Below are 15,821 nucleotides of genomic sequence, written 5' to 3'. Positions count from 1 at the left end.
AGAAAATTACCACTTATCATACCAATTTTATTGACATCGTGACCTCCAAATGAAAACAAGTATAACTTGTGTTAGTCTTATCAACAATAGCTTTGGAGTGCCAATAAATAAATTGATGTCAAAAACGTGCGTTTTATGCTTTAAAATGCCAACCTCATCCTCATGTATATAGAGATGGACGGTCACTATCTTTAAATAATAAACTCATTATCCTATTTTCATAATGAGTTCATCGAGACAAAAAGTCCACAAAATTATTATTTCCAAATCAACTTGAATGTATAATCGTTTAATTTTACATATTTAAAACGACTGTATTGTCGTCGACGTCCTGAAATTAACGTACGATCGATGTGCAACATCACGATACATCTTTACTAGTTCAACGTGAAAAAAATTTCAGAAGCGGCCGTTTCTCATGTTGACAGATCTCACTTGAGAAAAAAAGACGACACGTACGGCTTGTTGATTCACGTGAAAGCATGTATAAAGCGTAGTCATGGTATTAGTTGTTGTGTTCATCATATGCACCGCCCCTTGTACCTTGCTCCAGTTAGAGATTATGTTACAAACATTGACCAATGGCGTCTTGTTTAGAAGGTTCATAACTATGACGACCATGATACATCCTGGCACTATCTTTGTTGTATTTTCATATTAATAGGCAATGAATCGTCCCAAATTGCTCATAGACGCCGTCGATTCACAGTGTAGCAGTAGGTCTTTAGATTTGAACATCTTTCAATAATGATGAATATGAGCAAGGTACGTTTTTTTTTATATAGATTTTTTAATATAGAGCATATTCGTTATACCTGCAAGCTTGTCGATGACATCGCCTTACATATTTTAAACCACCTGTTTTATACTGTTTCTAGGTATATTTAGCTCTTCTATGCGTGTTAGCCGTGTATATCGCAGCTATACAGGCCCAGACAGCAGAGCCAGTGATTACAGAATCTGTAACAGACGGGAACGCCAACTCAACTGATACAGGACCAACTGTAGGTAGGTCAATTACCAATAACTTTTTTTTTACTTAAAAAAACAAAGCTGCCATTTTAATGCAATTGTCGGCACATGATCGTCTGTAACAAAGGTGCTTTTTTAGTATTTTCGTGGTTCTCGGTTTTAGATTCCGTTATGCCGACTTTTCCCCCTCCATAAAAAGGCATTTTATCACCTCCTCTCGTGTTAGAGACAGACAGCCATCTCAAACTTGGTGGGATGCAACTCCCAGTAACCACCATCATTATTACCACTGAAAGCATGATATCAACAAGGATGTTCGTACTGATTATGATCTGTCACGCTGTTTCCGACATAACTATCAAACACAGCTGAATTGCCGTTACCATGACGTTGAATCTATTAATTTAATACTGTTATTGTTCTTCTCTTGATTACAGAAAGCACAGCCAGCTCTATGACTTCGTTGGTTGGCGTAGTGCTTACCTCCTTGATACTCACGTTAGCAAAACAGTAACCAGGCGATTCTAAAGGCAAGACATTTCTCGTGGTGACATGATATACTTATCATCGAGTATCCGTACAATGACGTGAGAGCATGTAACCCACAACGTTATCGCGAGATATGAATTTATGTACATAACATTTTATCGTCAGATTTATAGTTTTTACACTTATACTTTTAAAACTTACAGAATATCACATAGACGCAATGCTGATGATGTCACATGCTCAGCTTGTCCAATATGGCTTTGGATACATGATTTATGAATATATGAATTGGTACTCCCTCTTGCTTTCATTTTATGATTGCCCGAAAGTCCCAAATGGCGGCATGAAAATGAACACATATGGAGGTGGAGAGGCAATGAGATGTTTACTGACGAGCACGTACATTTAACAGTTGCCGACCTCTAATTAGATATTTATCTCAGTATGACGTACCCTGGCGATGTTATCAAAGTTTTTCACGAAAGGTGAACAATGCCATTTTGTTTCTCTTTATCAATAAAAATATTTTAAATGCAGTTTTGATGTCACGTCTTTTAAATAACATAATGTTACGATGTCTGTTTTCTATCATGTGTGTTTAGAGAGATGTACACCATCTTTCCGGTAGCGATATTCTCGATCATATATACATGCCGTGTTCCTGTCGTAATACTGATTTATATAAATTAGTTTTTCCCACGACAACAAAGCTTCTAGTGCTTTCTGGAGCGGGGAATATCGCACACGTTGTGATTAAGTTCATTTCTCTGATATTTTTATATTTTGACCATCTCATGAAGGTAACCAAACCCGAAATGGGAAACATAAGAAAAGGGAATTTTACATATGTACATGTCTGACGCTAGGTCGTCAAAATTTTAACAAAGATATTTCACAAATATAACGAGCTAAAAGTTCGTTTCAAATTAATTATGGTTAAAATGCACAACTCCCGTAGAAGACACTTGTTCAGCAATGATAGAATTTGTCTGACTTTGGTATGTAGGCGCTGATGGTCCAGTATCATCGACTGAATTAAAACAAATGTAATCAACTTTAAATTGATAACCAGTGTAAAGTTTGATGACAAGGTAAAATGGTTATACAAAACCAAGCAATAGCAGCAAAGATATGTGAAAGGGTAAACACAGTTTATTTAAAAGCAGAGGACCTACAGTGAACCTGTTTAGGACCAAGGCAAGGCTAATCAGTGCCGACATTGAATGTTCAAGACATCCTATAGACAAACTAAACATTCACAATTTAGTGAAAGTCCGTTTAATCTGCTTTGAATCCTACACAGACTTTATCACGGTTGGCTAGCACTGATTTCTAACAAACTCATTATTAATTACTTCCAGTGGGCCTTTGCATTTGGTATGGAACCTGTAACATAAATATAAGTATAAGTCTGTGTACGTTGCTCCGTGTAGTTGGACTGAAGTCAGTTTCTACCACCATAGTCTAGTAAAGTAAAGTAAGTATAGGGCAAAGGGAATTTCAGGATGGTCCTGAATTTATGGTTGATTGTTATCACAAATTGGATTTAATGGTGATATAGGGCATAGATATTTAACCTTTGATAGGCAACGCTGAAGTTAAATGATTCATTAATTATGTGGGTTATTAGCATTCGATTGACATTTGATGTCTGGTTGCAATAAGAATTCCAACAATTCCTGCATAGGAATGCTAACGTGTTTCATTTGAGTAGACACTAAATAATGTACACATACATTTTAATGACAAATGGGTTCAAATCATTCCAAACCTTGTTCTATCAACATGACACCAGACTAGCTCAGTCAACAAGATGACACCAGCCGTGTTCTATCAATTTGATGACACCAGCCTTGTTTTGTTAACATGACGACACTAACTTTGTCATATGAAACTCAAATAATCCAATTATAGTACAAAGATTGTGCCCAGGAGAGGACTCCGCTGGGTTGTAGCTGAGTTCTACCCCGAGAGAAGGCTCTGCTGGGTCGTAGCTGAGTTCTACCTCAGGAGAAGGCTCTGCCGGGTGGTTGCTGAGTTCTACCCCAGGAGAAGGCTCTGCCGGGTCGTAGCTGAGTTCTACCCCAGGAGAAGGCTCTGCTGGGTCGTAGCTGAGTTCTACCTCAGGAAAAGGCTCTGCCGGGTCGTTGCTGAGTTCTACCCCAGGAGAAGGCTCTGCTGGGTCGTAGCTGAGTTCTACCTCAGGAAAAGGCTCTGCCAGGTCGTTGCTGAGTTCTACCCCAGGAGAAGGCTGTGCTGGGTCGTAGCTGAGTTCTACCCCAGGAGAAGGCTCTGCTGGGTCGTAGCTGAGTTCTACCCCAGGAGAAGGTTATTAGCATTCGATTGACATTCAATGTCTGGTTGCAACAAGAATTCTAACAATTCCTGCATAGGAATGCTAACATGTTTCATTTGAGTAGACACTAAATAATGTACACATACATTTTAATGACAAATGGGTTCAAATCATTCCAAACCTTGTTCTATCAACATGACACCAGACTAGCTCAGTCAACAAGACGACACCAGCCGTGTTCTATCAATTTGATGACACCAGCCTTGTTTTGTTAACATGACGACACTAACTTTGTCATATGAAACTCAAATAATCCAATTATAGTACAAAGATTGTGCCCAGGAGAGGACTCCGCTGGGTTGTAGCTGAGTTCTACCCCGAGAGAAGGCTCTGCTGGGTCGTAGCTGAGTTCTACCTCAGGAGAAGGCTCTGCCGGGTCGTTGCTGAGTTCTACCCCAGGAGAAGGCTCTGCTGGGTCGTAGCTGAGTTCTACCCCAGGAGAAGGCTCTGCTGGGTCGTAGCTGAGTTCTACCTCAGGAAAAGGCTCTGCCGGGTCGTTGCTGAGTTCTACCCCAGGAGAAGGCTCTGCTGGGTCGTAGCTGAGTTCTACCTCAGGAAAAGGCTCTGCCAGGTCGTTGCTGAGTTCTACCCCAGGAGAAGTCTGTGCTGGGTCGTAGCTGAGTTCTACCCCAGGAGAAGGCTCTGCTGGGTCGTAGCTGAGTTCTACCTCAGGAAAAGTCTCTGCCGGGTCGTAGCTGAGTTCTACCCAGGGAGAAGGCTCTGCTGGGTCGTAGCTGAGTTCTACCTCAGGAAAAGGCTCTGCCGGGTCATTGCTGAGTTCTACCCCAGGAGAAGGCTCTGCTGGGTCGTAGCTGAGTTCTACCTCAGGAAAAGGCTCTGCCAGGTCGTTGCTGAGTTCTATCCCAGGAGAAGGCTGTGCTGGGTCGTAGCTGAGTTCTACCCCAGGAGAAGGCTCTGCTGGGTCATAGCTGAGTTCTACCTCAGGAAAAGGCTCTGCTGGGTCGTAGCTGAGTTCTACCCAGGGAGAAGGCTCTGCTGGGTCGTAGCTGAGTTCTATCCCAGGAGAAAGCTCTGCTGGGTCGTTGCTGAGTTCTATCCCAGGAGAAGGCTCTGCTGGGTCGTTGCTGAGTTCTATCCCAGGAGAAGGCTCTGCTGGGTCGTTGCTGAGTTCTACCCCAGGAGAAGGCTCTGCTGGGTCGTAGCTGAGTTCTACCCAGGGAGAAGGCTCTGCTGGGTCGTAGCTGAGTTATACCCCAGAAGAAGGCTCTGCTGAGTCGTTGCTGAGTTCTACCCCAGGAGAAGGTTATTAGCATTCGATTGACATTCAATGTCTGGTTGCAACAAGTATTCCAACAAATCCTGCATAGGAATGCTAACGTGTTTCATTTGAGTAGACACTAAATAATGTACACATACATTTTAATGACAAATGGGTTCAAATCATTCCAAACCTTGTTCCATCAACATGACACCAGACTAGCTCAGTCAACAAGACGACACCAGCCGTGTTCTATCAATTTGATGACACCAGCCTTGTTCCGTTAACATGACGACACTAACTTTGTCAAATGAAACTCAAATAATCCAATTATAGTACAAAGATTGTGTCCAGAAGAGGACTCCGCTGGGGCGTAGCTGAGTTCTACCCCAAGAGAAGGCTCTGCTGGGTCGTAGCTGAGTTCTACCTCAGGAGAAGACTCTGCTGGGTCGTAGCTGAGTTCTACCCCAGGAGAAGGCTCTGCTGGGTCGTAGCTGAGTTCTACCTCAGGAAAAGGCTCTGCCGGGTCGTTGCTGAGTTCTACCCCAGGAGAAGGTTATTAGCATTCGATTGACATTCAATGTCTGGTTGCAACAAGAATTCAAACAAATCCTGCATAGGAATGCTAACGTGTTTCATTTGAGTAGACACTAAATAATGTACACATACATTTTAATGACAAATGGGTTCAAATCATTCCAAACCTTGTTCCATCAACATGACACCAGACTAGCTCAGTCAACAAGACGACACCAGCCGTGTTCTATCAATTTGATGACACCAGCCTTGTTCCGTTAACATGACGACACTAACTTTGTCAAATGAAACTCAAATAATCCAATTATAGTACAAAGATTGTGCCCAGGAGAGGACTCCGCTGGGTCGTAGCTGAGTTCTACCCCAAGAGAAGGCTCTGCTGGGTCGTAGCTGAGTTCTACCTCAGGAGAAGGCTCTGCCGGGTCGTTGCTGAGTTCTACCCCAGGAGAAGGCTCTGCTGGGTCGTAGCTGAGTTCTACCCCAGGAGAAGGCTCTGCTGGGTCGTAGCTGAGTTCTACCTCAGGAGAAAGCTCTGCTGGGTCGTTGCTGAGTTCTATCCCAGGAGAAGGCTCTGCTGGGTCGTTGCTGAGTTCTATCCCAGGAGAAGACTCTGCTGAATCGTTGCTGAGGTGCCAAGGAGAGGGCTCTGCTGTATTGAATTTATTTAGAATTGCTAATAAAGCTCTTCAGAAGTACTAGTACCTTCTTTTATAGGATCATTTGAATATCTTGGAATCCAGGGACTGTACTTGAGTGGGTGGAAGAGTTGTTGTTTATTTCATTTAAAAACATGTAAGTGTAATGACAATATTGAAAGCCCGTGGAATTGAAATGGGACATGGTGTGGTTTATTGCTGTCAATATGTAACAGCGTTATTGGGTTACTCATTTTTACTATTCAACTAGTGTTCAATCGTCTTGATTCGCCGTTACCATGACAACATCCAAATATTTTCGGAATGTATAACTTCATCACAGTACCGTGTGGTCGATCATCCCAATTACATCATTATTGAGTCACGAATTCGTAGAAAATTGCCATTCATCATATAAATTTTCTTTACATCGTAGCCCCTTAATTAAAACAAGTATAACTCGCATTAATCTTATTAACAATAGTTTTCAAATGCCAATAAATAAATTTTTGTCAAAAACGTGCGTTTTATGCTTTTATCATGATTTATATTTCAGTCAGTTTGACAGTGGTTGCCATGACATATACTGATAAAGGTTAATGACAAGACCAGATGGCGAGCTCATCAACCAAAAACATCTTATGACTCTGCAGTTTTTAAGATACAAGACAGTAGCTGTAATTCTAAACCAATGTTGTTTGCGATTTTAACTAAGGTGGTATCTTTGTGGAATGTTAGTTCGAGACTATTACCCCATCAATATTAGTTGGCGTTGACAATATATAGAAATGTTTTCTCTAGACAGCTTGACGAGTAATTAATTGATTATGATGTGTAAAACTTTCATGTAATTGGTTGTTTGTTGGAAGGCCTTGGAGTCTCTTATACTGATTGTAATTGGTTAAGGGGTGACAAGAAATAAAGATTGATTTAATGCTGTCTCGGGTGAAAACTGGGGACTTGGCAGAGAATCGTTTTGGGAACATGAACAAAGCTTGTGTGTGTCTTTTGTCAGCCTAGCGTGGAAACGACCGAATCCCGGTTACCTAAGTGAAAGGTTTTTAACCATCAAAAATACCTATCACACGTGGTGGAGAATCCGGGCATTGTGTTCAACACAAAAATCATCCTGGGAACACTGTATGATTACAAGACAAAAGACATACATGATGGAAGGGATTCGTGAAGTTTTAACGGAACATCTTGGACAAATGACACAAGCCATTGCTGGAGACCAAAGAATGACACAACAAGTGGTAGAAGGAATTCAGGAAGTGGTGGAAGATCTTCAAAATCGTCCAACGCCTGTCAACATGGAAATCGGGCCAGCTCCGTTTAAAGGTAAACAATCAGAGAACGCAACATCCTGGTTACAGAGATTTAATGCGTACGCAGACTTTAACCAACTGCCGAATGATAGAAAAGCGGCAGGATTCAGAATGTTGATGACTGGCCCAGCCGAGATGTGGGTAAATGAATTGCCAGCCCAAGTAAGAGATGATTATGAAGCTTTAACGGCGGCCTTTATTGCATATTTTGAAAACGCCGATTTAGACTGGATACTAGAACAAGAACTGTCTGAGCGAAAACAGGGGCCGACGAATCCGTAGAAGATTACGCGGCAAATATCAAGTCGCGTTGTGCTCGACTTCGTAAAACACCCGAAGAACAATTACGTTATTTTCGCGCCGGGCTACGGAATGACATCAAGAGTCAGGTGATTGTCCATCAGCCTCAAACCATTGATGAAGCGAGACGAAGAGCCAGACTGAGTGAGATAGCTTGTCAGATGCAGGAAGGCGAGAAAAAAAAGAATGGCGCAGATCTATCAGCGATTGAATTCAGTGTGGAAAGGTTAGCACAGAAAACTGAACAATTATTACAACAACATCGACCGCAGTACGTATACAGCCCGCAGCAGTTCCAGGGACCAGAGAGTCAGGTTGGTTCAAACCTAATTTACCAAGGTAGAAAATTCAATACAATTCCGATATGTGGCATTTGTAATAAGCAGGGTCATTCAGCAGCCGGCTGTTACAGCCGTGGAAGTTATTTCAGTGGAAATTGTTATAATTGTGGCAAAAGGGGTCATAGGGCGAGATAGTGTCGAAGAGGGACACAAAAAGGAAATTCAAAAGATATAATTTGTTATAGTTGTGGGGCGAAAGGCCATATTGCTAAAAATTGTGATAACGAAAAACAAGGGGGTAATTTAAACCCAAGAAGTCTATTTTAGTAAGGGCGGAGAATAGACTGACTAGCCATAAGAAAAGGATGGTAGACAGCCCTCTTTTGTGTTCAGTATCAACCGATATCTATAGAAATAGTTTAATTAAAGTAAAATTAGATAATGATTATGTATGGGCATTGGTAGACACGGGAGCTGAGATTTCAGTTATTTCAAGAAGTTTCATACGAAACTTTCCAAACTTGAGAAATCGTAAAATATATCCCCCCCCCCCTCGAAGTTCAGCACGTACTGTGAACGGTCAAATAGTTCCGCTCAAGGGTCGAATCTATGTTAAGGCAGAAATAGCGGATCAAAAAGTGACTATTCCTTTCCACATTGTCGACTATACAAAAAGTAATGTGATAATTGGGGCAGACTTTCTAGCGGAACATAAAGCAGTTATTGATTTCTCATCCCGAAAGTTTCATTTGAGACCGAAGTCGCCAATATGGACACAAAATAGTATTACAATTCCTCCCAAGACACAGCAAATTATGACTTGTAAAACTCGATATCATTATCCAAACGGGGTAATTGCAGAAAATAAGTGCGTGAATAATTTATCTAAGTATGGGTTATTGACTGCAAAAGGCATTTTTGAAATACATAAGAATAAGGTGCCAATTAGAGTAATGAATCCGTTAGACACAGAAATTCAAATTCCTCGAGGCATTAAAGTTGGAATGATACAATGTTTGACCCCGGATACTGGCATAATTAACGTCGGCTCAGAGGGGGAGCACTTAAGTTTGAATGAGTTCAAGTACGATGATCACCCTAGTGAAACAGTAAACCCTTTCAATATTGACATGGCGAGGGCAGATTTAAACTCTGAACAAAAAGAAAGGTTAAGGAAATTCCTAAATATGAATGGAGATATATTTGCCGAAATTGCCGGACACATGGGTCACACAAAATTAATCCAACATAGAATAAGATTAGTAGGCGACCCCGACCCAATTAGTTGTCGGCCATACAGGGTCACTCCTCAAAAAAGATCGGAGATTGAAAAACAAATTAATGATATGTTATCTGAAGATATAATTTCACCTTCTGTTTCGGAATGGAGTTTTCCGGTTGTCTTGGTTACGAAACCTGGGGGTGCTTATCGATTCTGTGTCGACTATAGGAAGTTGAATGCAATCACAAAATTAGAACCATACCCCTTACCCTTAATAGTGGATTGTTTTGACTCCTTAGGAATAGCCAAACCCAAATATTTTTCGACGCTTGATCTAAAAAGTGGATATTTCCAATTAGACCTACATCCAGATAGTTGTGAACTCACTACATTTACGACCCATGCTGGGAATTATCAATTTAACCGATGTCCGATGGGGGTCGCTGGGAGTGGACATTCATTTCAACGGCTCATGAATATTGTGCTTAGGGGATTGAATTGGAAGAGTTGTTTAGTTTATCTAGATGATATAATCGTATTTTCCGATACTTTTGAGAAACATTTGGGGGACCTGAATCAAATATTCCAAAAGTTAAGAAAGGCTAATTTAAAACTGAAGTTATCAAAATGTAATTTTGCGTGTAGAGAGGTTAAATATTTAGGTCACGTGATAAGTAAGGACGGTATCAGAGCAGATCCAGAAAAATGTGCAGCCATAAGGGATTTCCCCGTTCCACGTGATGTAAGAAGTTTGAGAGGATTCTTAGGTATTTGTAATTATTATAAAAAGTTAGTGTTCCAATATGCGAAAATAGCCAGGCCTTTGAATACAATGACTAGCAAAAATATTGCGTTTGAATGGACGGAAGAATGTCAACAGGCATTCGAACAGCTGAAAGAAGCGCTAACAAATCCGCCTATATTGGCATACCCCGATTTTGAGAAGCCATTTATATTAAGTTGCGACGCCTCTGGCCAAGCCATCGGTTTTATTTTATCGCAAATACAAGACGGACGTGAGAGAGTTATTGCGTATGGCGGGCGGGCGTTGACCCCGGCAGAGCGTAATTAGAGGCTTTGGCCGTAGTGGTAGGAATTAAATATTTCGACCCGTATTTAAGGCACGCAAAGTTCAAGGTAATAACAGATCACTCAAGTTTAAAGTATATATTTGGGTTAGTAAGACCTAAGGGCCGAATCGGAAGGTGGGTCATTGCCCTACAACAGTATGATTTTGAAGTTGTACATAGGCCCGGTAAGATTCACCAAAACGCGGATGCATTGTCTAGACGTACCTATGAGGGGTCCCAAACGATTACAGAATTAGAGGGAGACGATGATTTGATTGGAATAGTATCCTTAGTAACTGATAAAGTCCAACCGGAAATTAATAATGAAGGAACAGTAGACGTATATTGTGAAGAAAATGTAGTCGGTGGAACGCCTGCAGACACAGGCTGGTGTAATGTTAGCGAAATGCAACGAGCCGACCCAGAGATAAGCCAAATAATAGATTATTTAATAAACGGGACCCTACCGCCTGAACCGCGCAAGGCGCGAATATTAGCATATACTAGAGACGAATATGTTATGGAGAATGAAAAATTATATCACCTCTGGTTCCCCAAGGGTAAATTTAGTAAAGAACAGGATTGCGTAAAACAGTTAGTCATTCCGCATAAATTAAGAAATCGCGTTTTAGAACAATTTCACAATGAAGTAACGGCAGGTCATTTTGGGTTTGCAAGAACTTATGCTTCAATCAGGCAGCGTTATTATTGGCCAAAAATGGCTTCTGAAATCCATAGTTGGGTGTCTACGTGTGTAGATTGCGCCACTAGGAAATCTCCTAAACTACGCTCCAAGGCCCCCTTGATACCGTTAAAAATAGAAGCCCCTTGGCATAGGGTCGGAGTTGATTTTATTGGGCCCATGCATAAAACTCGGGCGGGAAATCGGTATATTATCGTGTTTACTGATTATTTTACGAAATGGGCTGAGGCGTTCGCGACGGAAAACATGAATGCTCGAACAACAGCTAGGATTCTATTTGATGAAATTATATGCAGGTACGGAGCACCAAGATGTCTCTTGTCAGACAGGGGTCAAAATTTCTTGTCGGAAGTAATCAAAGCGACCTGCCAAATGTTTGGAATCAGAAAAGCAAACACGACGCCATATAACCCACAATGTAACGCGAATACGGAACGTTTTAATCAAACATTAATTCAAATATTAAGTTTTGCGACTCTAGACAGGAAGATTGGGATGTATTTATACCGGCCGCGTTATTTGCGTATAGAGTAACTAAACAGGAAACGATTCAAGAAACACCGTTTTACTTAACATATGGGAGACGGGCGACGTTGCCAATAGACACAGTGTTATTAGAACCAGAACGAGATTATGCGGAATTACTGAAAGAAAAATTAAAGGTTGCCCATGAGACTGCTTTAAAATGCATTGAGGCTAATCAAGAAAAAATGAAATATTATTTTGACAGGAGAGCGAAAGAAAGTACGTTCCAAGTTGGGGATATTGTTTATTTGTACACGCCTAAAGCAACATCGGGATTGAGTAAAAAACTAGAACATCGGTGGCACGGCCCATATCGCACGTTCGAAAAAGTATCTCCCGTGAACTTTCGATTGCAACGCGTATGCGATGGGAAAATATTAAAAAATATAGTTCATGTAAACAGACTGAAACGCGGAGCTTTACGCGAGGAACAAAATGAAGGGGATATATTTGGGAAAGCCCCTGAGTTTGAAATCGTGAATGCTGATGAGAGGGGTACGGAAATGCAAAGTGAACCCCCATCCACTCAAACGGAAATTCTTGGAGAAAATGTTCCTAATTTAGATGATATACCCGAAGGAGAAAATGATTCGGTAGGGCCCAGAGACACAGAGATGAATAGTAAGAATAGCGGATATTTTGGAATCGAAAAGATTATTAAGGGTAGGCTGAGGAACGGTAGAAAAGAGTATCTTATTAAATGGGTGGGGTACCCAAAAGATCAAAATTCTTGGGAATGTTATGAGAATTTAAACGAACAGGCGAGATTATTTTTAGAAGACCATCCGATACCCCTTATGGGGTCGACAAAAGCGAATAAAAGAAGGCGGGAAAAGTTAATTAATGGTTTAAAAGTATATTAAAAAGAGATTAGTGTGTGACAAGACGAGTGTTATTTAGTCCCTGGGACGCACATCATTCATTACTAACGATAATACTTAACGAATTCATTCATACGAGATCATTTCTCAAAGAGCGTGGAAAGAATCCATGATAAAGCCTAAGTTTAAATTACATGGAGGTGTGATGTCCGCGCTATAGCTACGTACGGGTTTGGTGTTGGGGTCACACTTTCATGAAGACGCCAGGCGGTGACGCCATGGACAATTTGATGAGAACATAGGAAACGCTTTAGGTGGGTACTTAATTCTACCATTCGACCACGCAAATTGAGAGTTGGCCACGAATTTTTCATTTATCATGTGTCATACCCCTTTCTTTTCATTTCATTACTAATTTATAGTGCGTCTCCCGAGAAATTGATGTCAAGATGAGAATAGCGTTGATATTTATTAGTGTATTACTGGTCGTACGATGGAAACCGTCTGTGCAGATGAGAGATTATGTTCTGCGCCCCAATTATGGAGTATTGTTTGAACGGGTAGCAAACATCGATAACAGCTTAACGTACTGGCATCATACGTTCGCAATACCTTATTTAGATATTCCTATGATGAGTGTGAATGAGTCATTATGTTCGAACGAAACAGTTCACCTCATTCCGAAGTTTTGTGAGGAATACGGGGAAACTTTGAAGTTAGTCGAACAACAGAATAAGTTCTATATATATCATATTTCGAGAGATGAACGAGCGATTCGTGTGTTATTTCCAACGATAGAGAAAAAGAATTTGGGAAATGAACGACGAAAAAGGGGATTATTAGACTTTGTAGGGAAGGTATCGAAATCTTTATTCGGAACGGCCACGTCGAACGACGTAAATATTTTGAGACGACATGTAGCGGCATTGGAAAGTTCCACCGAGGTTATGACAGATCAAATTGTTGCATACGAAGATGATTTAAATTCATATGTTTTCACAACGAATAAAAGAATAGAGAATGCTCTGAATGGGATTAAGGAAAATCATGAGGCCATTTATTCGATCGTATCTGATTTATCGCAATGGAGAAAGCGCTTGAACAGAATGGAACTAAATCAAGAGGCGTTAGAAAAAGAATTAAATTATGAACGGCGATCCACACATTTAATGTTTCGATATGCTATTCAACGGCTGCAAGCGTTACAGTTACTTGAAAGGGAGACACAACGTAGGGTGAGTTCGATTGACGTGTTATTACAAGAAAGGTTACCTTTGCAGTTGGTAGGACCGAGAGTGTTAGGGGATGCTTTAAGGGCAGTGCGAAAGAAACTACGAAAGAAATATCCTAATTTTGATATAGCATACACGAATTTGAATTATTATTACCACAATGCGAGAGTGACATTTCGGCGTACAGACAATAATGTGTACGTAAAGGTTGGAATCCCCATTACAACAAAAATGACATATTCGAAGTGTATAAAGTGATAGTCATGCCTATGCCCCTCCCTTATGATTTAGGTGATAAACCTCAGCATTTCGACAATAATACAGCAAAGAACGGGCGCACGAAGGTAACGTCAGTTGCAGAGTATTTTGGGGTTAATGAAGATGAAACTTACTACATTGAAATGAGTACAGACCAAATTTCGTCTTGTACTGGTCTGACAGTAAAAGATTGTCCCTCTGTGATTACCATGATAAATATGCGTAAGTCGTCGTGTACGAAGGCCTTGTTCTATGATAATAAAGAGGAAATTCATAACACATGTAAAATAGATTTAATACTCAACCCAGTATACGACCCTAAGATTCTCGAAATCGGACAGGGGAATATTTTGGTGAATAGCAATGATACAAAATGGTTAATAGCATGCGGGGATAAAAGCCCTGAGCCTATTGAAGGTTGTACAATGTGTATAATTAAATTGCCCTGTGGATGCGCTATAAAATCCGACAATTGCTATATATCGCCATTGTTAACCAGTTGCACAGAAGACGAGGCCCCCACGTTTCTGCATCCGGTAAATTTGCCATTTTTAATACCCTTTTATGACCCAGATGATTTGACAGAAATTACGGGGGAATCGGTGTATGAAAACCCGTGGCGAGTACAACTCCCTAACATCACCATTAACAGAGGGAATTTCGAGGAAATTGTACGTTCTGACGCACGTTTGGTGGTAGATTTAAACAGAACGGCAGATTTATTAAGGAAAAATAAACCAATTTATTATTCTAAAGCAGACAAATTATTTAGCGACATTACGGATGAAACCCCTGCCTTACCGTTTTTGGAAGTCAAAACTATTACTATAATTGAAACCATTCTGGCTATTATATGCACAGGGTCACTGATTTTGTCAGTATATACAGTTTGTAAGGTGAGAACTTTGAGCATATTGATTGCAACCCTTCCCAGGGCCCGGGCTAAAACGTTATATTTGCCAGTGGACGAGTTAATTACGGACCACCCCTTGCGAGATTTGAAGAGTTCCATGATCCAACTTCGAAATGAAACGTTAATTCTGATTTTAATGTGTTCAGGATTCTTATTAATATTGGCGGTTATTCGATTGTGCAAGTGTTATTGTAATCGCTCTATAATGTATCGTGCACCTAAATTGCCCTGTACTAAGTTAATTTTAGAGATATCCAATGACAAGCTGTATGTCTTGGTAAATGTTATGACCCTGTACGTGTCTCCGAGTCATTTGGCCTTTGCAAAGCGACCCGTGATCGAGAATTTAACAGTTGAACGTGGTATAATTTCGTCCGTGTTGAATATCGAATGGGGTGATTTAAAATACAAATTTCATGGTGTAGAACGTGTAATTCCTTTGCCCAAAGCCGTTAAGATACCAAAGTGGAAAGATAGTAAGTGCATGGCTGTGGAAGGGGTGGGGAATCATTATAGATTATTGGTAGGTCTATCTGAAGTATATACCGAGATTCCCAGGGATATTACTAGTATGCAGTAGATATGGAACCCAATACTGAATAATTGGGATAGCAAGTGAAGTGCTGGCACCTCTCCTTGATAGAGTAGGATATTCGAAAATATAACCAATGTATTTAACCTCATAATCTTTTTATTTAAATATATATAACTATTGTATTTTAGAATCATAACAGTAGTATTTAAATTTATAGCTTTTTATTTGAAATTATAATTACCATATGTAATCATTGTATTTACTCATTTGAAACTATGTATTTTGTTATATTAGAGTGTATTTTACTTGCATAACAATTGTTGATGTATTTGACGTGTGAAATATAAATGTGATGACATCCTTGGTATTGGAACGGTATGTTCGGAGAACATGCAGAATGTAAAACAGGGGGTTGTATCATGATT

General features: G+C 40.4%; 2 long non-coding RNA genes across 3 annotated transcripts; both read left to right on the top strand.

Annotated features, from left to right (window-relative positions):
• Positions 1–688: 688 nt before the first annotated feature.
• On the top strand, positions 689–1,997 carry LOC144345921 (uncharacterized). Its single transcript, XR_013419435.2, has 3 exons — positions 689–765; positions 879–1,008; positions 1,410–1,997. It is a non-coding gene; the product is annotated as an uncharacterized LOC144345921 (long non-coding RNA).
• Positions 1,998–8,094: 6,097 nt separating this feature from the next.
• On the top strand, positions 8,095–13,026 carry LOC146748070 (uncharacterized). 2 transcript variants are annotated; one of them, XR_014931042.1, is made up of 2 exons: positions 8,095–8,150; positions 12,881–13,026. It is a non-coding gene; the product is annotated as an uncharacterized LOC146748070 (long non-coding RNA). The 2 variants fall into 2 exon arrangements; XR_014931041.1 differs by lacking the exon at positions 8,095–8,150 and adding an exon at positions 12,744–12,772.
• The last annotated feature ends 2,795 nt before the right edge of the window (positions 13,027–15,821 follow it).

This window comes from Saccoglossus kowalevskii, chromosome 2 (assembly GCF_978046115.1).
Source record: "Saccoglossus kowalevskii chromosome 2, keSacKowa6.1, whole genome shotgun sequence".
NCBI lineage: Eukaryota > Metazoa > Hemichordata > Enteropneusta > Harrimaniidae > Saccoglossus > Saccoglossus kowalevskii.
The sequence above is the reverse complement of the archived record's forward strand: the minus strand, read 5'-3'. Positions and strand labels throughout refer to the sequence as shown.